A 24,057-nucleotide genomic window follows, 5' to 3' on the forward strand; every position below is an offset into this window, starting at 1 on the left:
TTTAGGCATCTGGGGAGATGTGATGTGAATGGTTCTGTTGGACTATGGGAAAATATAGTCCCAGGTGTAGGTTATAGCAAGAAATACTGTTGCTGACTTCAGAAACTAAGGTACTCTAAAGAGATGTGTGTTCTAGGATCAGATTAGAATGCAATTCCATGGGTGACCCAGGACCAAATCATGCCTCTCACCGATCCTCACTTTTTTTCCCATGAATGGGGCTATGCCTCATTGGGAGAATTTGTGGGTAAAGAAGAAAAGATATGTATACATGTGTCAGAGGTTTCTTCATTTTGAGGACCCTGTGCTCTCATTCATTCCTTAATTTGGAATAGAGAATTTTAGATCCTGTTTTCTTGCTGTCCTGCACCCTTCCACTTCCTCTCCCTAAAGCTAATGAAGATTCAGATTTTGTGTGACTCTTTGAGGCAGAACACACATTTCCTCACTTACCTTTCATGGAGAAAGTGGGTCAGTCCTCCACTCCACTGACTCTTCTATGGTCAGCTGAAAGTCTGAAAAGATCAAGTGGAGAAAAAAATTATATTTTCTACCAGTAGGATGAATGTGGAATGAGATTCTTATGATGACATGGACCTCTATTTTTGGTAATATTTGACTTCTTTCATGATTTATTTGGGCAGATAGGGTCACAGCCCAGGAAAAATAATAATAGAGTATATACACACTGCCTTTGTCTTCCCTCATGTGTGAGGAAGGGGAAGAAGATACTTATCAAGAAGTTGCTTATCTTACCTAATTCTCCCTGAACCAGCCCCTCCTGGCCAACAATGGGCAGCAAGCAGAAGTATATAAGTGGAGGAACTCAGAATGTGCCCAGGTTTGAGAGAAAAATGACCTAGGGTTAGAGGAGCTGTAGGAAAATTTAAAAAATAATATTAAATAGGATCTTTCCATATTCAGGTTTTATTTTCTTGCAGGAAGAATGAGAACAGTAAGAGCTGTATTCCTGAGGGAGTAGCTCTATTGTCCCATCAGATGCCTCCTCTTCAGATTGGATCTGTGCCTCAGCTCAGTTCAGATGGCATGTTTTGATTACCTCACATGACATCAACATGGACCAGGGTCAGGGCCTTTAATGAGTCCAGAGGGGACATTTCTTGACCTGATTCCCCTGACTCTCTTACCTACTAAGCAAGGGAGCAACACTGATGTTCTGAAGACTTTTCTTAAACATTATGTTACTGGGCTCTTCTCCAAATATGTGTCATGTGACTGAGTGCTATTTATTTTAAAACAACTTTCTCACTTATTCTCAAACTTGCACTCTTTCTCTGTTTTACAGATTGGTCACTAATCTCTGCTTTTCCTTCTCTCTCCTTCTACTTCTCTCTCTGCATATGGATTTGTTCTGATCTCAATATATGAAATCTTAATAAGGGATCAAGCCTGGAACATTTGGTACAGTGCTGGTTTTGGAGTCAGAAAAGCCTTGGTTGTGAACTCTTCCTAATACATATTGACTAATTGACCATAAGCAAGGCATGTAATTTCTTAATGTCTCTGGTTGCTCTCCAACACTAGAAATTATGGAACAGGTGTTGATCTGCATTGATAGATTGGGTTTTTTCATTGCCAGAATGAAAAGCCTCATTCACATAATGCTATGATAAATATCCTAGTTTTATTGGTGTGTTGAATATTGTCTGTAGTGTGAATGTTCATGCATACTTGCATTCTGATGATGTTCAAATATATCTTCTGTAATTTTGAAGTCCTCAGAAAATCTATCATCAAGAGATAATATATGTATATATATGTATATATATATATACATATATATACATATACATATATTATGTTTGGAACAACTTATTTTTTTTCTGGACATTATTCCTTCCTCCTTTGCCTTCTTTGATTTTATTCCCATCTTGGAGGTAGAAGAGAAAAGGGGAATGGTAGAGCTTCCACAGTGACAGGAGATTAATATAACTGGAGTTACTGGAAAGTAATTTGAAGTTTCAAGATTTCACCTGACTATAGGTCAGAAAGTGAGTACTGTTCTTAGAGGAGTCACAATAAAAATCACCACCTTTTACATGGTAAGACTGTTCCCTTTTCTATTTATCTTGATGCTGAAGGAATACTTGATGGTTTTCCTCTGAAAACGGCCAAAATGATGCAGAGAGCAGATTTTTAAGAGTGATTCTACCTACCTGGAAGCTGATATTTCAGATTTTCCTAGGAGAGTCTAGGGAATAGCCCCTAGGAATTTTAACATTACATCTCTGTATTTTTATTCAATTCTGTAAATGTGCTCTAACATACAATGTTAGTGAATAGCTCTTTTTCAAGGGAGGAAGGAGAAGTTGGGGGCTTGCCTAAACCTTCAAAGAAAGTTATCTTAATGAGAATGAACTTAACTTGAGCCAAATAAATTGTAGTCTTCACATTTTTGACCCTAGATTAATGAAATGGAATAGATACTGAGCTAACTTCTAAGGCCCCACAAAAACGTTAGGTTGCTGCTTTTGTAAAGTTCCTACAGGCACTTTTGCAAAGGGAAAAAGGAAGAACTGTTTGAGGAGAGAATGCCACCTGGTGGTTTACACAGAGATAGTCCTCTCAACAGCTATCAAAGTCCCACTCATGGAAATACGTATGTATGGTTTGGCCATTCTTTATCTGCTTCTTGCTCCCTAGGGCTTATTTAAGCTAAATACTGCTATAGAAAAAAAAGCGTGTGCATCTAACAGATACATCTATGTATACTTACATGTGTGTTTGTGGGTGCTCATAATGGCTGCAACTAGTTCTTAGAGTGATTAGAATCTAGTACTAGAAGTAAAAGAGACAAAGATTGGATCCTTTGATCAGGTAATTTATATCTATCAATTCTACTGCCACAGACGGAGGCAATGTGATAAAGCAGAAAAAGCCCTGGATAAGGTAAGGTAAGGTAAGGTAAGAAGATATTAATTAAAAACCAGCTCCTCTAACTGTTGCTTTGTCCCTTATTTGGGAAGTGGACCAATGACATCATGGGACAATGTCTGGACTTGGGCAAAAATTAGATTTAAGTGATACAGAGTTATACAGTGTCATCAGTCTCACTTTCTCTTCCAGTCATCAAACTCTAGTCACAATACAAAAGTCAGGATGATTGGTGATGGCCTGAGATGCAGTGGATGACCGTGGAGTTTTTGATGTCTGACAAAACTCCAAACATTCCACAGCACCTGCTTTAGCTGCCTTTGTGACTGTAGTAGCAAATTGTACTCACCCATCCATTCCATGGGGGGAAAGTTTTCACATGCTTGGGATAGACAACTCCCAACTCAGCAATGAATTTGAGAGCCATCAGTTACCCTCCACCTGGTTTAGCCTGTCTGCTGAGATGATTTGCCAGGGTGTGGTTGCTGCTCATGTTGCAGCTTCTTGGGGCCACAGGCAAGAGTTGAGTGCTAGGTAAACAACAAAGGTAGATGAGCAGTCATGAAAAGCTCTTGGCAAGCCCTCACACTAGAATTACTCATTCATATCTCTGCTATTACCTTATGACATTCAAAAAGCCACTTAAATTTTTGGCCTTCAATTTCCTCACCTGTAAAATGGGGGATAGCAGAAGATATCTATCACCCTTTCCAATTCTAAAACTATCACCCTTTGTGCCTTAGTATCCAACTTTTTTTTTTTTTGGAGGGATGCCATGGGTCTATGTGCAGATATATTAGCAATAGCACCTGAATTGCCCTGAAAAGACCTGAATTCCAAGTTCTGAGATTTTTTTGCTTTTAGTGACCTTGCCCAAGTCACTTCACCTTTTTTTATTAAGTTTTATTCATTTTATTTTCATTCATGTAATAAAACAAGCATTTCCATAACATAGTATGATATTAATAATAAACTTCATGTAAAACTGCAAAATTGTTGTGTGCAAGTTGCTATCCTATTTAAATGCTACATAAATATCATTATATATATATGTATAATGATATATAATGTATCATTTAAATTTCTTTTTTTCCTTTCCTTGCTCCCTCTATAGAGAGGTCTACCATTAGACAAAAATATGGTATAGGTTAAAGGAGAATTCTATATATACTTCTATTTATATGTCCTTTGTAGTTATTTTGGGTATTTATAATGGTCAGAATGAATTATTTGCTCAAAGCTATTCTTAAAATAATATTGCTATTATTGTATACAATATTCTCTTGGTTTTGTTTATTTTTCACTTCATTATTTCATTCAAGTCTTTCCATGTTTTTCTAAGATTCTGGAGCTCACCATTTCTTATAGCACTGTAGTATTCTGCCTTAGACTCAAGTTTCTTATCTCTAAAATGGGGATGATAACACTTCTGCTAAATATTTTAGTCCTTTTAGAATCTGTAAATACATTGCTGTTTCATTGCTGTGTTCCCTCTAGTTCAGAAATTTAAACCCATCTGTAATGTAATTAAAAATCTTTTAGAATTGCTATGTTGAAAAATTCATTACCTTGCAAACAGCTTGGTGTTCAGATGACAAGTATGTGGTAAAACATAAAGAATTTCCTCAAATCCTTTATATTTTAAAGTGACCTGACAGAACTTGTGCCTTTCCGTAAGAGTCAGGATCACTTGTAGGCAACAATAGATCATTGAATGGTTTTAAAGGAATAAATACAAAAATTACCAGTCATTACTATGTAATCAGTCCCTTGTATTAATTTTGGGTATTTGTCCCTGGATTTGTATTCATATTTGCTCAAATTTGCTTTCTGAATTCATTTTCCAATTTGTCGAAGTGTAAAGAAATGATTTACTTAAAGTGATAAAGCAGAAAACATAACAGGAAAGTACTCAGCATCCATTTTTCAAAGCCATTCAGAATTCTGTAAGATTTGTGAAAAATCACTGATTTTGTCTTGGATTGCTGCTCTTAATACAAGGTATAAAAGTAGAAGAACTAGGAAAAATAGTTTAATTTGATGATCCTCAGAAGGCCACAAAATTCAGTATCTATACATCTGACTCACTGAGGCTTCTCACCATAAGTAAGAGTTAATCTTCATCCTGCCTGCATTAGATCTGGGTAAAAAGAGGTATATTCTCTATGAGCTTGCAGGGCTTAACTACATCAGGTTGTACTTGGATATACCTATCTAGAGAGAAGCTTGAAGTAGAAGAGGTTACCAAAAAGGAAAATAGTGCTCACTCCCTCCTCTGGCCACTACCTTTGGAATGTATGTGTTCTGGGCAGGTCCAGTCTTACCTATTTTCCTCTAATAAAAGAATTCTTCTGTAATTCCTACTTTATTGTCCTAAACCACACCCTTGTAAAGAGATTCTTCCATTTCTATGTAATGGGTTTATGGAAGTGACAAATGAAGTCACATGTTCTAACTAACCAGCTTTATCATAGCAAATTGGAACTCTTCCATATTTTTAAGTTTTTAGTAAAGGAAAAGAACAAACTTTAGAAAAAACTTCTGTCCTACTTCAGCAAAGGGAAGGGTAGAAGGAAAGAATCTCATGCCTATTTTACAAAACTGAAAATAAGCAACCACTAGTCCAATTCTGTTTGTTGAAAGTGGCAACACTCCAGTGTTCATCATTTTGATCTACATGCTGTTGTATCTGGAGCCCACAGGTGCCTTATGTAGTAGCCATACATGTTGTATCTCAGAAGGCAGCAGCTGCGTCAGCTTTCAACTCTCTAGTCTCTTGTTTCCTGTTTTATTGTCCATTCCATTTCCTTCCTTCCTAAAATGCACACCATACCACTGCTTTTACCAACCATTTCTGATGCTTTTCTTGCATCTACTCCTTCATAGTTCACCTGTTCTGTTCAGAAAGTCCTAGTGCTGAGGAAATGCATCCCACTGGTGGCTCTCCCACTCTTACTCCTTGCTCAGAGCAGGAAGAGTAGTATCAGTCCCTTCTAAAAAGCAAAATGAAAACTGTTGTCTGTTCACAACTCTATCTTTCAGACATCCATACAACCAGGCTCTGAATATTTCTCCCAGACAGTGGGGTTCTATAACAAAACCCAGTTATGAGGTCTTAAGTCTAACATTGGCAGGAATGATAAAAATAATGCCCTGCCTTGACACAATACTATTTCTTCTTTTAAAATAAGTTTTTAATGATGTCATATTTTTAGATCACCATAATTTGCCACAATATTCCTTTCCCCATCTGGGGGCCATCTTATGCTACAAATGGAATTTTTAAAGACAAAATCTGAAAAAGAAGAGGAAAAAATATCCAAAGAACTCATCAGTATATTGAAAAAGTCTGACTAAAGGTACAATGTGTAAAACTTGTGGATCTTTATCCTTCCTAAAAGAGTGGAATGTTAACGTCTTCTCTTAGCTCTTCTTTTGATCCATGCTTGATCATTACAATTTTACAATTTTCACTTTTGATTGTGTATGGGGTTATTCTTAATTTTTACTTTGTTGTAGTCATTGTGTTCAAGTTTTCTGGCTTCTGCTTACTTCATTCTGTATCAGTTCACATGGATCTTCCCATGCTTCTCTGTATTCATCAACTTCTACACTTCTTGCACTACATTAATATTCCATTACTTTTCATGTACCACAGTTTGTTTAGCAATTCCCCAGTTGACAGGCATCTACTTTGTTTCCAAATCTTTGCTGTCATAAAAAAGTGCTACTATAAATATTTTTGCATGTATTGGTACTTTATTCTTATCAATAGCCTAGTTGTACTATAAGTCCAATAATAGAACCTCTGGATCAAAGGTTATAGATATTTTAATCACTTTATTTCATATCACTTATTTGATTTTCAAAACACTTATAAAGATTTAGAAATCCATGAAGCATGCACCAGTGCCCTATCTTTCCACATCCTCTCCAGTATTGATTATTGCCATCTTTTTTTTCATCTTTGCTAATTTTTTAGGGTATGAGGTTAGACTTTTTGGTCATTTTTATTTTAATTTCTTTAATTATTAGTGATTCAGATCAGTCTTTCCTTTGCTTGCTAATAGTTTGCTATTCTTCTTTTAAGAACTTTTTGTTCCTTTGACTACTTTTCTATTGGATAATGACTTTTGAAGCACAGGAAATATCTTTGTAGCTCTTCATTTTTATTCTTTGTATGTCTTTGTTTTTAATTCTGTTTCTTATAATCAAAAGATTGCATGATTTTGTTTCCCTATTCAACCTCTCACTCTTATTTAATACATTAACACTGATGATTTTGAGTTAGATTGATATTTTCCATTATTTGTCTCTAATACTTTTTCCCTTGCAAATTAGGATTTCTTACCCCTTTCCTCTGTCTTTTAGGATACTTCTAGTTTAATCTATTTTAAGGCATAAGGCAGCTAGATGGAACAGTAGGAAAGTACTGGGCCTCTTTGTGAGTGCCTCAGACACTTGCTAGATGTGCAACCTGCGCAAGGCACCTAACTTCATTTGTCTTAGGTTTTCATCTGTCAGGAAGAAGGAAATGGCAAACCATTCCAGTATCTTTGCCAAGAAAACTTCAATGGGATCATGAAGAGCCAAATACAACTGAAAAAAGACTCAGCAACAATGTTTTTAAGGCAACCCTATTACCACTGAATCTTTTCACCCTCAACCTCTCCCCTATTGCTTCACCCCCTAGCTTGAAGGTTTTGCTGATTAATTCTTTTTTCTTGCTTACTTCTATCTAATTGTCTATTTTGTCCTCTCTTTTTCTCATATCTGTTAAATAATCAAGTGGACTCTCCTTTCTTGTTTTTGTAAATTTTTTGTTAGTTTTTTATTTACTTTTGCTCTGTTATTTTCTACAGAAGATCTTTCTCCCTTTCTTTTTTCATTGTCTTCTCTTTCTGTATACTCTACATTTTCATTCTTTAATTCAAAGCCCTTAAGTTTATGTTTTATTCCTATATTCCTCATGGAATCAAATTTTTTCAGGCCCCTATCTTGAGTTCCCTCTTCTAAGAAGTTTTTTTTTTTTTTATGATTTTGTATAATTGATCCCTCCCCCAATTATTTTTTCATATCACTACTAGAAATTCCCAGCCACCTGTAAGTGATGAGATATTTTATGCCATGGTAAGATTTTCTGATTTTTATCTTCCATTAAACTGTTTTAATGGTCTAAAAATTCTGTGACAGATTTTTGGTCAAGTTGTTTCCATTTAAAAATGACTGATTTTGAAAACTAATAACTTAAAACTGCCACAAAACAAGTGGATCACAAAAACATTCCTTTCCTCATGAAGCTTTTACGATTCGTTGTAATCATTAATCAGTCTTTTACTGTTAAACTTAAATGGCCAATTGATACAAACAGTGCTGAGACTGTTCTTCTACCTCTGATTAAGACTGGGGTGGCAGGTGTTGTACAGAATATTTATTTAGCCTTCTGGGCAGATTGTGTGACCTTGCCAGCTCCAGCAGCCTTCTTCTCAAGTGCCTTGATGACACCAACTACAATAGTCTGTTTCCTATAATGAACAGCAAAATGACCCAGAGCAGGATAATCAGAGAAACTCTCCAAACACCTGGGCTTGCCTGGAACCATGTCAATGGTGGTGTCATCCCCAGATTTCAGGAATTTAGGGTCATCTTCCAGCTTCTTACCACAACAACAATCAATCTTCTCCTTCAGTTCAGCAAACTTGCTAGTAATGTGAGCAGTGTGACAATCCAGAACAGGTGCATAGCCAGCACTGATTTTTCCTGAATAGTTCAGGATAACCTGTGCAGTGAAACCAGCTGCTTCCATAGGTAGGTCATTCTTGCTATCACCAGCCATATTACCATGATGGACATCTTTGACAGACACGTTCTTGACAATGAAACCAATGTTATCCCCTGGCAGAGCCTCACACAAAGCTTCAAGGTGCATTTAGACAGATTTTGCTTCAGTTGTTATGTTGACTGAGGTGAAGGTGATCACCATGCATGGTTTTAGAATACCAGTTTTCTCTCAGCCAACAGGTACAGTACCAATACCACCAATCTTGTAGACATCTTAGAGGGGTAGACAAAGGGGCTTGTCAGTTGGACAAGTTCGTGGCAGAATTCAATCCAAAGTTTCAAGCAGTGTAGTTCGATTAGCATTGCCATTTTTACCAGTGATTTTCCATTCCTTTAGCTAGGGCATATCAGAGCTTGGCTCCATCATGTTGTCACAATTCCAAACTGAAATTGGCACAAAAGCTACTGTACCAGGGTTGTAATCAGTTTTCCAAATATAGGAACTGACTTTATTATTCTTCTGGGAGTAGGGGAGCTCGGTGGAATCCATTTTGTTTACACCAACAATCAATTGATCTACACCTGGTATGTAGGCCAGAAGGGCATGCTCATGGGTGTGCCCATTCTTTGAAAAACCAGCTTCAAATTCACCAAAACCAGAAGCAACAATCAGGACAACAGAGTCCTCCTGAAATGTGCATGTAATCATGTTCTTGCTGAAGCCTCTGTGTCAATAATGATCACATAGTACTTGCTGGTCTCAAATTTCCACAGGGAGATATCAAGAGTGATACTACACTTATGTTTAGCCTTCAGTTTATCCAAGACCCAGACACATTTAAAGGAGCCCTTTCCCATCTAAGCAGACTCCTTCTTGAACCTCTCAATGGTTTTCTTACCATTTCCGCCACATTTATAGATGATGTGGCACATAATGATAGACGTGCCAGAGTCTACATGTCCAATGACGATGTTAATATGAGTGTTTTCCTTGCCCATTTTTGTGGAAGTTTAGTGATGGTTTTCACAACACCTGTGTTCTGGTGGCAAACTCATTGTGAAAAAGCAGGAGTTTCTTTTTCATTATTATTAATTTATTTAACTTTTAACATTCATTTTCACAAAATTTTGGGTTCCAAATTTTCTCCCCTTTTGTCCCCCACACCCCCAAACATCGAGCATTCTAATTGCCCCTATCACCAATCTGCCCTCTCTTCTATCATCCCTCCCTTCCCTTGTCCCCATTTTCTCTTTTGTCCTGAAGGGCCAGATAACTTTCTACACCCCTTTACCTGTATTTCTTGTTTCCTAGTAGCAAGAACAATACTCGACAGTTGTTCCTAATACTTTGAGTTCCAACTTCTCTTCATCCCTCCCTCCACACCCATTCCCTTTGGGAAGGCAAGCAATTCAATATAGGCCATATCTGTGTAGTTTTGCAAATGACTTCCATGATAGTCGTGTTGTGTAAGACTAACTATATTTCCCTCCATCCTATCCTACCCCCCATTGCTTCTATTCTCTCTTTTGATCCTGTCCCTACCCAAAAGTGTTGACTTCAAATTGCTCCCTCCTCCCATTTCACTCCCTTCCATCCCCCCCTCCACCCTGCTTATCCCCTTCTCCCCCACTTTCCTGTATTGTAAGATAGGTTTTCATACCAAAATGAGTGTGCAAAATTCCTTTAGTGGAATGTGATGAGAGTAAACTTCATGTTTTTCTCTCACCTCCCCTCTTTTTCCCTCCACTAAAAAGTCTTTTGCCTGCCTCTTTTATGAGAGATAATTTGCCCCATTCCATTTCTCCCTTTCTCCTCCCAATATATTTCTCTTTCACCCCTTAATTTCATTTAAAATACGATGCCATTCTATTCCATTCACTCTGTGCTCTCTGTCTCTGTGTGTGTGCGTATGTGTGTAATCCCACCCAGTACCCAGATACTGATAAGTTTCAAGAGTTACAAATATTTTCTTTCCATGTAAGAATGTAAACAGTTCAACTTTAGTAAGTCCCTTATGACTTCTCTTTGCTGTTTACCTTTTCATGCTTCTCTTCATTCTTGTGTTTGAAAGTCAAATTTTCTTTTTAGCTCTGGTCTTTTCATCAAGAATGTTTGAAAGTCCCCAATTTCATTGAAAGACCATTTTCCCCCCAAAGTATTATAGTCAGTTTTGCTGGGTAGGTGATTCTTGGTTTTAGTCCTAGTTCCTTTGACTTCTGGAATATCCTATTCCACGCCCTTCGATCCCTTAATGTAGAAGCTGCTAGATCTTGTGCTATCCTGATTGCATTTCCACAATACTTGAATTGTTTCTTTCTAGCTGCTTGCAATATTTTCTCCTTGACCAGGGAACTCTGGAATTTGGCCACAATGTTCCTAGGAGTTTCTCTTTTTGGATCTCTTTCAGGCGGTGATCTGTGGATTCCTTGAATACTTATTTTGCCCTCTGTTTCTAGAAAGTCAGGGCAGTTTTCCTTGATAATTTCATGAAAGATGATGTCTAGGCTCTTTTTTTGATCATGGCTTTCAGGTAGTCCCATAATTTTTAAATTGTCTCTCCTGTATCTATTTTCCAGGTCAGTTGTTGTTCCAATGAGATATTTCACTTTATCTTCCATTTTTTCATTCTTTTGGTTTTGTTTTGTGATTTCTTGGTTTCTCACAAAGTCATTAGCCTCCATCTGTTCCATTCTAATTTTGAAAGAACTATTTTCTTCAGTGAGCTTTTCAGCCTCCTTTTCCATTTGGCTAGTTCTGCTTTTGAAAGCATTCTTCTCCTCATTGGCTTTTTGAACTTCTTTTGCCAATTGAGTTAGCCTATTTTTCAAGGTGTTATTTTCTTCAGCATTTTTTTGGGTCTCCTTTAGCAAGGTGTTTACCTGCTTTTCATGCTTTTCTTTCGTCTCTCTCATTTCTCTTCCCAGTTTTTCCTCCACCTCTCTAACTTGATTTTCAAAATCCTTTTTGAGCTCTTCCATGGCTTGAGCCCATTGAGTGGGCTGGGATACAGAAGCCTTGACTTCTGTGTCTTTGCCTGATGGTAAGCCTTGTTCTTCCTCATCAGAAAGGAAGGGAAGAAATACCTGTTCACCAAGAAAATAACCTTCTGTAGTCTTATTTCTTTTCCCTTTTCTGGGCATTTTCCCAGCCAGTGACTTGACTTCTGAGTTTTCTTTCCACCCCCACGTTGCCTCCAGATCTTCCCAGCCAGAGCTTGGGGTCTGAGATTCAAATGCTGCTTCCCAGCCTCAGGGCTTTGGGTGGGGGCAGGGCTGCTATTCAGTGTGAGATTAAGTTCAGGTGCTCAGGTGGGGGCAGGGCCACCACATGGGACTCAGTTCCCTCAGGGGTTTCATGCAGAGACCTTCAACAATGGATCTGAGCTCCTGCCTGCTTGGGGAGCTCCTGTCTGCTGCCACCCCCATTACTGCCCCCACTGCTGCCTCCCAAGAGGGCCTGAGCCACGGGGACACCCCACTCCCCTGTTGGCCACCCAAAAAGACTCTCTCACTGACCCTTGTCACTTGTGGGTGAAGGGACCTGCTCAACTGTGGGAGATTCTGTCCCTGAAGCCTGCTGGGAACTGCTCCTCTCGGTGCTGCTCGGCCAAGGCCGGGCTGGGCTCTGCTCTGGGTCCAGTGCATGACAGACATTTAGCAGCAGATTTTCAGGGCTCTCTGGAACAGAAATCTTGTCTACTCTGTTGTGCTGTGGCTTCTGCTGCTCCAAAATTTGTTGGGCATTCTTCTTTACAGATATTTTATGGGCTGTGGGTTTGGAGCTAGTATATGTGTGTTTCCTACTCCACCATCTTGGCTCCTCCCCCAGGATTTTCTTAAGTTCATAATTTTGTAGTTAATTTACCCTTCCCTTGGTCAGTTGGTTGTTTGTTCCAGTAAGGCATATCTTGCCAGCATGTCCACTTTATTGATCACTCAAGAGTATTTTGCTTTCAAATTTTCTTATCTCCTTTGTTTTGAAGTTACAGATTTCTATAGGGATTTTTTGTTATATACTCAATGTATTGATCATCATTTTTTGGGGGGCAGTGAAATCTTGCTCTACAGTCAGAGAACCTTCCATCAAATTTTGCCTCCTTTTTTTCCCCACAAAACCAAACCAAACCTGTCTTTGTTATCTTTGATGCCTTGCAATGTGTGTGAAAGTTGGATCCAACCCTAGGCCACCTAGGCCTTCCTTACTAAGCCACAGGGTATCTTCTCTGTGCAAAGAACTTATGCTCCTATCTCTTCTGTCCCGTTGCTATTTCAAGGTCAGACTCCATTGCAGGGGACCATAGGGACACTCTCCTCAGATCAGGTGTTAATGCAGTCATTGGAGAAAATGCCTGCAACAGTAGCAAGGGCCATGTCTGTCTCAATGAATCTTGGTATTTGGGAGATCTGAGGTCTTTCCAAGTTGGCTATGAACTGCCTTGGACCTGGTTGCAGGGTAATAAATGTCTGACACAGTGTCACTACTTTTAAAGTTTACAGAGTATATATCTCACAGCATCCTTGTAATATTAGTAATATATTTATCCCTATTTTACAGGTGAAGAAGCAGAAACTCATTGATGCTAAATGATTTGTTCAAGGTCAAACAACTATTGAGTGTTAGAAACTGCACTCAAACTCAGCTTTTTTTTCTCTCTAACTTTAGTGGTCTATCCATTTTGTCAGAGATTCTTAGCATTTTTGTGTGTCATGTTGGGAGTCTCCCCTTTGGCTGTCTACTAAAACTTATTCACCCCTTCTCAGAATAATGCATTAAAATGTGTAACATAAAAGACATAAGATTTCTGAAACCCCAGAATTCATGGACTCCAGGCTAAAAACCTATGCACAATATTATGCTGCCTCACAGTAACATGAAATTGTAGAGTAGTATCTCTTTGACTCTGAATAAGAGACAAATTAACTGGAAAACAAATTATTCCAACTTGTATCTCTGGAACAAGGAGCTCTAATATTTAGTCATTAAACTATCACAAAATTGCTAATATGAACATACAAACAAACACTCAGATACACAAATGTAAATGCTCACATATGCATCTGAGAGATAAAAAATAATGAAAAGAAACATAGGGAGAGAAAAGCCAAGTCCTACAGTGGTCAGTTCTGAGAAGCAGATAATAGTTTAAGATAAATAAAGTCAAATCTTATGATTCCATAAAAACCACTCAGCTCAGTAATACATAATTGAAGAAGGGTTGAGTCAAGAAGATGCAAAAGGAATTGTTAAGACTTTCTGAGATTCTCCATCATTTAGCAAATGAATAAGTAGTGGCATGTAGCCAGGAAACATGTCCTCTGGGATCCATTAAAGTCATGGACCCCAGTGAACAGACCAATGAATGATAATGTCATCCCAATAAGGGGATATTTCTTTCTGAGCTGAGCTTAGCGCAAATTCAGCAGTGTAACAGTTTCTGAAGGAGCAGTGGATACCATTTTCCCAGGAACATGTCACTGACAGTTCACCTTCCCAGACTGCAATAAAGTATTGAAGGCTTTTTACAGGATACTCGATCCCTTCATCTACTCTGCTTCCCACTCTGACTTTCTCCCACATCTTGGCATGTTCCAAGCTCCTATACTCAGAACTCTCTGAGTATTGCCTGACTGAGGGGTCTGGGGTAGAGGGAGTAAAACTAGGAAGTAGCTTAAATCTTTCCTTACAAATAAGAGTAAATGGGGAAGACTTGGGGAGCAGTGATCCCTAGTATCATTCCTGGAGGTCAGAATGTACCTAGAGTATACAGCTTCCTCTACATGTCCACAGTAGTTATTAGGGAGATGAACAACCCCTAAACAAAGAAAGGGTCCCTGACCATCAGAACCTAAAAATCCTGCCACTCACTCATAATTGGTAGAAAAATACAGTCTTTTTCCAAGACCACAATTAGGTGTTCTCAGGTTTTCAACTAACCACAGTTATTTGTGTGATTGGGGAAAGACCTCCTCTTTCTATCAGAAGTAAGTGAAAAGCTGTGTGGTAGGTCTCAAGCGCCTGTGCAATATCCTATTCTGGGTATGTTCTTGTGATGAATTAATGAGAGTTTTGTTAGAAAAGAGATTAGGAACTAAAATCTATTATTTGTTCCAAATTAAGGAAAGAACTGCTAAAAAATGGGGGCAAGCAGAGGGTGAGAGAAACCTGAGAATAAAGGACCTATTTGCACAGGGTTCCTGTGTTCCTTCTTTATTCCTCAATTAGAATTATGCTCCTTAAGTGCAAGGGTTGATTGATTCTTCTCTTGATATCCTCAATAATTAGCACAAAGTTTGACACATGGTATGTACTTAATAAATGCTTGTTGATTCATTTATTGGGTTCTAAACCCTAACTGTAAGTCACAGTTCTGTAAATAAAGAGAAAACTGAGACCTAGGACTGGGTGTAACTTAATCCTGAGTCACCCTGGTCAGAGTTGGGAGCACAGTCCAGCTCTTCTAGTATTTTCACGATTCCTGGATTCTCCAGTGCATCCCTTTTGTTATTCTAATCAGTTCTGCTAGATTATATATCTGACCATACATGACTCAAGTGCAACCCACCATACCACTACTCACCCAACTGATCTACCTTGTTAGATGAAAAAATCATTGTAGTTTATACGTCATTGCTCTGAAAGAGTCTAAAGTCCCTGAAATGATCAGACAATTTGTTCTTAATAACAGAAGCATGCTGAAATGGTCAGACAATCTGTTCTTAATAACTGAAGCATCTTAAATATTTGCTGCTTTCTAGACAGCTTCTAGTTTGCTCTAATGGCCAAAAAAAGCCTACTAAGATTCAATAGCATAACCTGACATTAGCCATTTAAATCGTTGTGGACACAATTCCCCCTGAGCCAAGTCTGGTGCCTGTATTGCTTTGAAAACCTATGTTACCCGGGTAATCATCTAAGTATATGCCAAGAGATGTGATTATAGTGCCAAACAACCTCTTGCCTTTTCTGCAACCCTCCACTTGACAAAGGACTCAAAAGTTAAGCAACTGGCTGGGAAATTCCCAAAAAAGGGAAACCTGACTCTTCTGGAACATAGATTTTAAGATAAAATAGATTTTAGAGGTCATTCAGTCTATTGCCTTCATTTTACAGATAAAAATGTGAGGTCCAAAGAGGTTTGGGTAACTTACTCACAGTCACAGATAAAGAACAAATAAGAGGATTAGGATTTGAACTGAGGTTGTATGTCTCCCTTGATTCCAAATTCAGTTCTATTTCTACTTTACCAACATGTTTCTTCTTCTGTATGGCATTGAATAAGTAATTTAATCTGATTAGCACCCAGCAGCCTCATCAGTAAAAATAGCAAGATGGCATAATGAATAGACTTAGAATCAGGAACTCATCTTCATGAGCTCAAATCCATCCTTAGATACTTATTAGCTGTGTGACCCTGGATAAGTCACTTAACCCTGTTTGCCTCAGTTCCTCATCTGTAAATGAGCTGGAGAAAAAAATAGCAAACCACCCCAGTAACTTTTCCAAAGGAACCCCAAATAGGGTCACAAATGTTCAGACCCAATTAAACAACAAAAAATGTTTATTTTAATGCTCCCTAAGATCACATTGACTTTTGAGGGGATGCTACATTGAAATGTTGATTCATGTTGTACCTTCAATCCACTGAAATCTTAAATCTTTTATTAAAGTAAAACCTATGTCACTCCTGCCTTGTGTTGGTGAAATTGATTTGTTGAAGTTGACTTAGATGAAAGCCTACAGATGTAGTCTATTTCCTAGATATTTGACATTATGTAGGCCTAGATCCTTGACATATTTGTCAGTTTTCATATGAATATCTTCTAAGACTGGGTACCTTTCATTCCCTACAAATTATCTCATTGAGTGGAAACATATATAGCATTTTTTATAGGGATCCACAATGGACATATGGTTCCACTAATAAAGGAAATTCTCAGGTGAGGAAACTCCTACCAATGCCAGTGGGTACTTTTTCTTCAATCTATAGTTCATCAGTTCTGTCTCTAAAGGTAGACAGAATTTTTCATCTTGAATCCTTTGATGCTTCCAACTCTGTTACACCTCTCAGATCCATCTCTTCTCTCTATTCCTCTAACTTCTATTCTGTTCAAGCTTGGTTGAGAGGTAAGCAATGGCACTCATACTACAGAGAATATGCTACTTTATCTACATTACTTGGGAGATGATCTTTAAGATTTGCTTTGACTGAAAAATCCACTCCCCCATAGCCAGTGGGTAATGAGCGTGGTGATGTAGGTCCTCAAATGACAGGTGCACAACCCATCACTGGTCCCATATTCAAGGTCTTTAACATCTGCGAGAATCTGCTCCCTTGACTCAAAAGCCCAGGATCCCCTTTACTGAAAAAGTTATTTATAACTCTTCTCTCACTCCACAGTATTTGTGTCACTTAACTCTTCCCAATACCTAGGGCCAATAGTCTGCTAAGTACCTGGCAAAGGGAGAATTTAGATCTTACATCTATTTTTTTATGATTACTGAGAAAGGGACTAAGAAAATGGGTTGTATTATCTTTGTTCTAGATTTATCCTCAGATGTCAAGTGGAGATTCTCTATGACAATGCATAGATGTTGCATTTTAGCCTGAATGTGATTGAATATCTCATGGATCATTTCAGCCAAGGTCTCTGAGTGAGAACAATTTCTGCTTTATTGAAAGATAAAGATTTTTTTTAAAAGCTTGTATTAATCAGTCATAACTATCCAGCTACTAAGTACATCAATGCCCTAATTAGCCAACTGATGTCTCAATCCTCTTGATGTCTAAATTACCCAAGTCTACCAATCACATTGAAGGGCCTCTGGCCTCTGACGTGTATCCATGGTGCCAGTGTTGCCCTCTTATATAAAAAACTCTAGCTTAAAATAAAAATGCACATAGCTTCGCTGCAATGTGTTGTGCACTGCTTCCTCAAGGGGCTAGGTTAAGGCATACGTGCTGGAGTGATTTTTTCTATTTTTGTACTTCTGTAAAACCCATCTTCCTACTACCCATCAAAGTACAAATAAATTCTAAATATACATTCAAGTATTGCCTCAGAATATATGCATGAACTTTGTCTTAACAACCTAAAGAAATAATTGTTTTGTGCCAGGTGAACAGTTATATCTATAGCTTTGTAGACATGAGAAGAAAACCTATCCTATAAGCAACCTTGAAAAGAAAAGGGAAAGGAGGGGAAAATTCCATTCACAAAAAACTTGATTCACACCTATAACATGCTGACATCATAATGTCAAAGGCAGCAACACCCCAATATCATACTGTAAAAACAACATCCTCCAACAAGCCACCATCACATCAAAGAGAACACTCCAATAACATGCCAACATCACAATGTCAAAGCTAACAAAATGCCAATTACACACCATGCCAACACTTCCCTGTCAAAATTAGCAACACACCAATTATTTCCCAACATGTCAGTTATATGCCAACATCACTACGTCAGAGCCAACAATGTGCCAATTATATTCCAACATGGTAACTTTTTACTGTGAAAACCAATCTAGTAAGAGCAACACCAGCAGCAATTACACTCTAATAACATGCTAATGCTTGACGTGAATGCCAACCAGACACCAGTTTCACTCAAACTACATGCCAAGATTTTACCTTGAAAACCAGACATAAGCCACCACCAGCAACAGCACCACCAGCACCAGCAGGAGAATCAAATCCACTCCAACAATATCATAACTCTTTACCTGAAAGCCTAGCACCAGGAGAAGTAGTAATACCAGTGCCAGAATCAGTGCCAACATGAGGAACAACAATTACTCTCCAACTACATGCTTATACTTTACCTAGAAGCCCAGAAGATACCTATTTCATGGCAATTCCATGCCAACACTTTACTATGAAAGCCAGCAATAGGAAACCAGCAGCAATAGGAGCAGGAGCAGGAGGAGCTCCAGCAGGAACAACAGGAGCAAGACAAGCACGAGCAGCAGCAGGAGAAGGAACAGCAGTGCCAACAATAGCAGCAGCAACTACATAGCAACAATATGCTGACACTTTTTACCTGAAAGACACCAAGTGCATTCAGATTACATTCCAAAGCTTCACCCTGAAATCCAGTAAAAGCAACCAGGAGCAGCAGCAGGAGTAGAAACAGGAACAAGACAAGCAACAACAGGAGAAGCAGCAGCAGCAGCAGCACCAGTAAAAGTAGCAGCAAGTACACTGCAACAGCATGCAACAACTTCACCTGAAAGCCAACAAGACAACAATTACACGTCCATCACATGCCAGCACTTTACAATGAAACCAACAAGAGGCCACCAGCAGAAGCAACAACACCATTGTTCAAAGTTCACAACATACCCACTAAATGCCATCAACATGTCAGTTATGGGCAGATATCAGTCAATCAACCACATTCTAGTTACTTGACAATTACAGACTAATAACATGCAAACACTTTAATGTGGAAGGTAGTGATAACAAACTAATTTCATGCAAAAACATACTAGTACTTTACTGTGAAAACCAGGAGCACCAGCATCACCACAAGCATTGTGTTTTAGCTTGTACTTACTTGAAATGTTTTGCTGCTATTCACATTAAAGTGTTGTGTGTAATTGGCATGTGATTAAAGTATAGTTGATTTTGACAAAATGATATGTGTGGGTAACTGGCAGCTTGTTGGCATGTAATTGATTTGTTGCTAACTTCCAAGATATTGCTGCTGCTGCTTTAGATCCTGATGATGGTGATGGTACTGGTGCTAGTGCTGGTGGTAGTGCTGTTAGATTTCACAATAGATCTTTATCTTGCCATTGGCATGTAAATAGAGTGTTGTTGGTGGCTTTCACAGCAAAGGTTAGCCTCTTGTTGTGTAACTGGCAGGCCATGATTTTAACACAGTGAAAACTGTTGGCATGTTTTTGTCATTGATCCACATGCTAGAGCTATTGGTGTCCAAACTACTGATGCTGGAGCTTCTCATAGTTGTGGTGTTCCTCGTGCTGGTGGTATGTCTGGTGGTGATATAAGTGCTGCTGCTTCTCTTCCTTCTTCTGCTGTTGCTGCTACTTTAGCTGATTCTACTCTAGCTCTTGGTGGGTTTTTATTATTTATTTATTTTTAGTTTTCAACATTCATTTCCACAAGATTTTGAGCTCCAAATTTTCTCCCCATCTCTCCCCTCCCCCCACCCCAAAACACTGTGCATTCTGATTATCCCTTCCCCCAATCTTCCCTCCCTTCTATCACACCCCTCCCTTCCCTTATCCCCTATCTTCTCTCTTTTCTTGTAGAGCAAGATAGATTTCTATACCCCGTTACCTGTATTTCTTATTTCCCAGTTGCATGTAAAAACAGTTCTCAACTTTCATTCATAAAACTTCTCTCCCTTCCTCCCTCCCCACCCATCTCCATGGAGAAGACAAGTAATTCAGTATAGGCTATATATGTGTAGTTTTACAAAAGACTTCCATAATAGTCATGTTATGAAAGACTAATGATATTTCCTTCCAGCCTATCCTACCCCCTATTTATTGTTTTCTCTTCTGACTTTGTGCCTCTCCTAAAGTGTTTACTTCTAATTACCCCCTCCTCCCATTTGCCTTCCCTTCTGTCATCCCCCCACCCCACTTAACCCCTTCTTCCCTACTTTCCTGTAGTGTAAGATAGATTTTAATACTGAGTGGGATAGACTTAGTGAAGACTCCTCAGATTGTAATTTTTCTCCCAGGGGTGAGGTAAGGCCTAAAGGCTCAAGGTTACAATATTTTTAGAATAGAATAGTTCCATATAAGGATATAAAACTGTGTAGTGTATTAGGGTCTCAATGATTGGACAAAATTGGACAAAACTTACATAATTCCTCGATGTCTTCATTTCAAAAGGGATTGGTTAGATTTCGTGTCTAGAATGTAAGACCATATTCTCAGCTAATGAGGATAATGGTCAGTGGGGGCAGGAGGGACTTGCGTTAGGGTCTATATAAATCACTGTCCTGTTCTTTGTCTTCTGCTTTCCTACTCCTACAGGTGAGCCCCGCTTCTCGAGAATCGAATAAATCACTTTTCTGTCATCACTTTGAGAGGCCTCTGAGTAATTGATTTATGTAGGGACCTGAGCCATCCCACACAATACCAAATTGAGTGTGCACATTGTTCCCTCCTTAAGCCAAATGTGATGATAGCAAGCTTCACTTTTTACCTCTCACCTCCCCCTTTTCTCCTCTATTGAAAAAACTATTTCTTGCCTCTTTTATGAGAGATAATTTGCCCCATTCCATTTACTCCTTTCTCCTCCTAATATATTCCTCTCTCATCTCTTAATTTTATTTTTTTAGATATCATCCCTTCCTATTCAACTACCCTGTGCCCTCTGTCTATGTGTGTGTGTGTGTGTGTGTGTGTGTGTGTGTGTGTGTGTGTGTATAATCCCTTCAAATACCCAAATACTGAGAAAAGTTTCAAGAGTTACAAATATTATCTTTCCATGCAGGAATGTAAACAGTTCAACTTTAGTAAGTCCTTTATGATTTATCTTTCCTATTTATGTTTTCATGCTTCTCTTGATTCTTATGTTTGAAAGTCAATTTTCCTATTCAACTCTGGTCTTTTCATCAATAATGCTTGAAAGTCCTCTATTTCATTGAATGACCATATTTCCCCTGAAGCTGTCTTTGGCATTTGTGGGGTGAGAGATCTGGGAACCACAGCTGCTACCCAGAATTCTGAGCCCTGAAGCCTGCTCCAGTCCTCTCCCTGATGCACCACGTGGCTAAGGCTGGACTGTACTCCATTCTGAGGCTAGTGTGATAGACCTTTCCAGTCAGTCTTCCAGGCTGTCTTGGGCTGGAAATCTCTTTCACTCTGTCATTTTGTGTATTCTGTGGCTCTAGAATTTGGTCAGAGTTATTTTTACAGGTATTTTATGGGCTGTGGGGGCAGAGTTTCTACTCGACCATCTTGGCTCTGCCCTGCTCTTACTATTTTTACTTCTGTTTTTGCTGGTGATGCTTTTGGTGGTGGTGTTGTGAATGGTGTTGGTGTTCCTTCTGCTGGTAGTGCTGCTGGTGGTGATCCTGAGGTGGCAGCTTTTATGGTGGTGTTGGTACTGGAGCTGCTAGTGCTGGAGTTACTACTGATTTAGTGGTATCACAGGTGCTACTGCTGGTGGTGGAGAGGCTTATGGAGTGGCACCAGAGTTGGTTCTGGTAGTGAAATTCCTGGTTGAGTTGGTACTGGTTTTGGTGCTTGTGGTGGTGCTGATGGCTTTCACAGCATATTGTTATCCTGTTGCTGGTATATCCGCAAAGGTGAGGTGACTCACTCAAGGTCACAAATTAATGGGACAGCGTGGGAAAGTATTTCTAACACTTAGAGATGTACTAGTGTGAAACCTGAGAAAGTAGTAGGTTCCCATTCTTAGAGATCGTTTAATCATACAATAGATGACCATTTATGAAGTATAAGATGTTGATGTAATTATTAATCAGTCACAGGTGGGATTAAATGGAGGTTGAGGCCATCTAACACTATGATTCTGAGATTTTGTGTTTAAAGCTTCTTGCAGAACATGAACATTTTTCTGTGATCATTGCATTACAAAAAATAGCTAAGTATTTCTCTTTCCTAGTTGGTCATTATACAACATGATTTTTATGTGTACAATGTTCTTCTGCTTCTGCACAATGGAATTTATGTCATTTCATATAAGTTTTCCCAGGTTTTTTTCTGAAACTATCCTTCTCATAATTTCTTAGATTGGAATAGTATTCCATCAAATTTATGTAGCAGTACACATGATCTCATTATGACAGCCCTGTGTGGTAGTTACTACAGGTGTTCTTATTCCCATTTTATAGTTTGAAAACTCAGGCTCAGAGTGATTAACTGGCACAATGAAGAACTAAATGCCACTAATTGAGGAAATATCAGAGACAGGATTTGAACCTAAGTTTTCCAAACTCTAGAACTACTGTGCTATCTCCTATTCTTCTATGCCTCTCCACACTACTACAGACAGTATGATGCAGTTAAAAGAGCTCTGATTTTGGAGTCTGAGGAACTTGACTTGATCCTGAGCCCCTTCCCCCATTTGCCACTTTTGTGACCATAGACAAGGAATCTAATCTCTCTGTGTTTAACACATCCTTTGAAGGTACTATCTTAATTCTTATGGTTACTGCTGAACCTGGTTCCCAGGGCTTGACTACAAGATCCTTTCAAGGCTATATGGTTGCTCTTGAGCAATTTGAAGGAAACATGTTTGGTACTATTCTTCATGTTCTAGATTTATTAATCAGTAGGATTGGTCAATACCTTTCCAGACCTACAGTAATACACTCAGGAGAGTGCTAGACACACTTTAGAAATTGGCAAACTACACTCATATTTTTTTTTAATTTGGAGAGCCAATTAAATATTTATCAGTACACATCTGATAACTTTTCCTCCTCACACAAAATGGCAGCAGACAACTGTGAAAATCTTCCATAAGACTTCTCAGTGGAAGTTCCCCAGTCCCTCTCCTCCATCAATTCACATTATCATAATTGAATTATTTAATTTACTTCTTCCTTGACCCACTGTCTAGGCAGTATTCAATTCTCTCACACTTTTTGCCCCTTCCTTCCACCCATCTGGCCACACTCCACAGTCTTTTTAAGGTTAGGGGGAAAAACACACTTGTCAGGGGCGGAACCCTGATCACCGCACCAACTTACCCTGCCCAGGGGTCTTCAGATGTCTCTGGCTCCCCCCTTGGGGATCAGGGGGAGAAATTATCAGGCAGAACTCCGGAGGTGGATAAGAGCACCTTTATTACATGATAGTCAGCCAGAGGTCCCCCGTCCCCTTCCGTGTTATGCCTTATATCCCCCAGAACTCGCCCTCCTATTCCGGGTAAGCCCCTCCCCAGTTCCTCCCTGAGGGCGGAGCCCAGCCCAGCACAGAGCCGCCCCAGTGCTGAGGTGGCGATGCCGCGTCAGCAGTGCCACCGTGGCAAAGCCACGTCAGCAGGTCCAGACCCTTGGGCGTCTCCTATCCTCTCAGGGGGGCCCAGGTCCAGAGCGCCCCTCACACACACTCATTTCAGTTTGTCTTCTCAATTCCCACCACTTCTCCATCAACTAGATGACTATTCTCAAGTCTTGCTCATTACATTAAAACTTGAAGAGATATAGAGATGTTATTAGGAATTCAGGAGGGAGAGGGGAAAAACTGGTGATACTTGCCAGCAGTCCTTCTGGCAAAGGCTGCTATATGAGTCACAATAACAAAAATAAACAAGAAAAGAAACTTCCCCTCATCCCTAATCTGCTGGAGGCACAGTGGATAGAATGCCTGGCCTGGAGTCAGGAAGACTCTTCTTCCTGAGTACCAATTGGGTCTCAAAT

The 24,057-nt window shown here is 39.1% G+C and overlaps 1 long non-coding RNA gene across 1 annotated transcript; it reads right to left on the bottom strand.

The window, feature by feature from the left end:
- Positions 1-288: 288 nt before the first annotated feature.
- On the bottom strand, positions 289-23,494 carry LOC140527512 (uncharacterized). Its single transcript, XR_011974825.1, has 3 exons — positions 23,386-23,494; positions 3,245-3,425; positions 289-515 (listed from the first exon to the last, which is right to left on the bottom strand). It is a non-coding gene; the product is annotated as an uncharacterized lncRNA (long non-coding RNA).
- Positions 23,495-24,057: the final 563 nt, after the last annotated feature.

Source organism: Notamacropus eugenii, chromosome 1 (assembly GCF_028372415.1).
Source record: "Notamacropus eugenii isolate mMacEug1 chromosome 1, mMacEug1.pri_v2, whole genome shotgun sequence".
Taxonomy (NCBI): Eukaryota; Metazoa; Chordata; class Mammalia; order Diprotodontia; family Macropodidae; genus Notamacropus; species Notamacropus eugenii.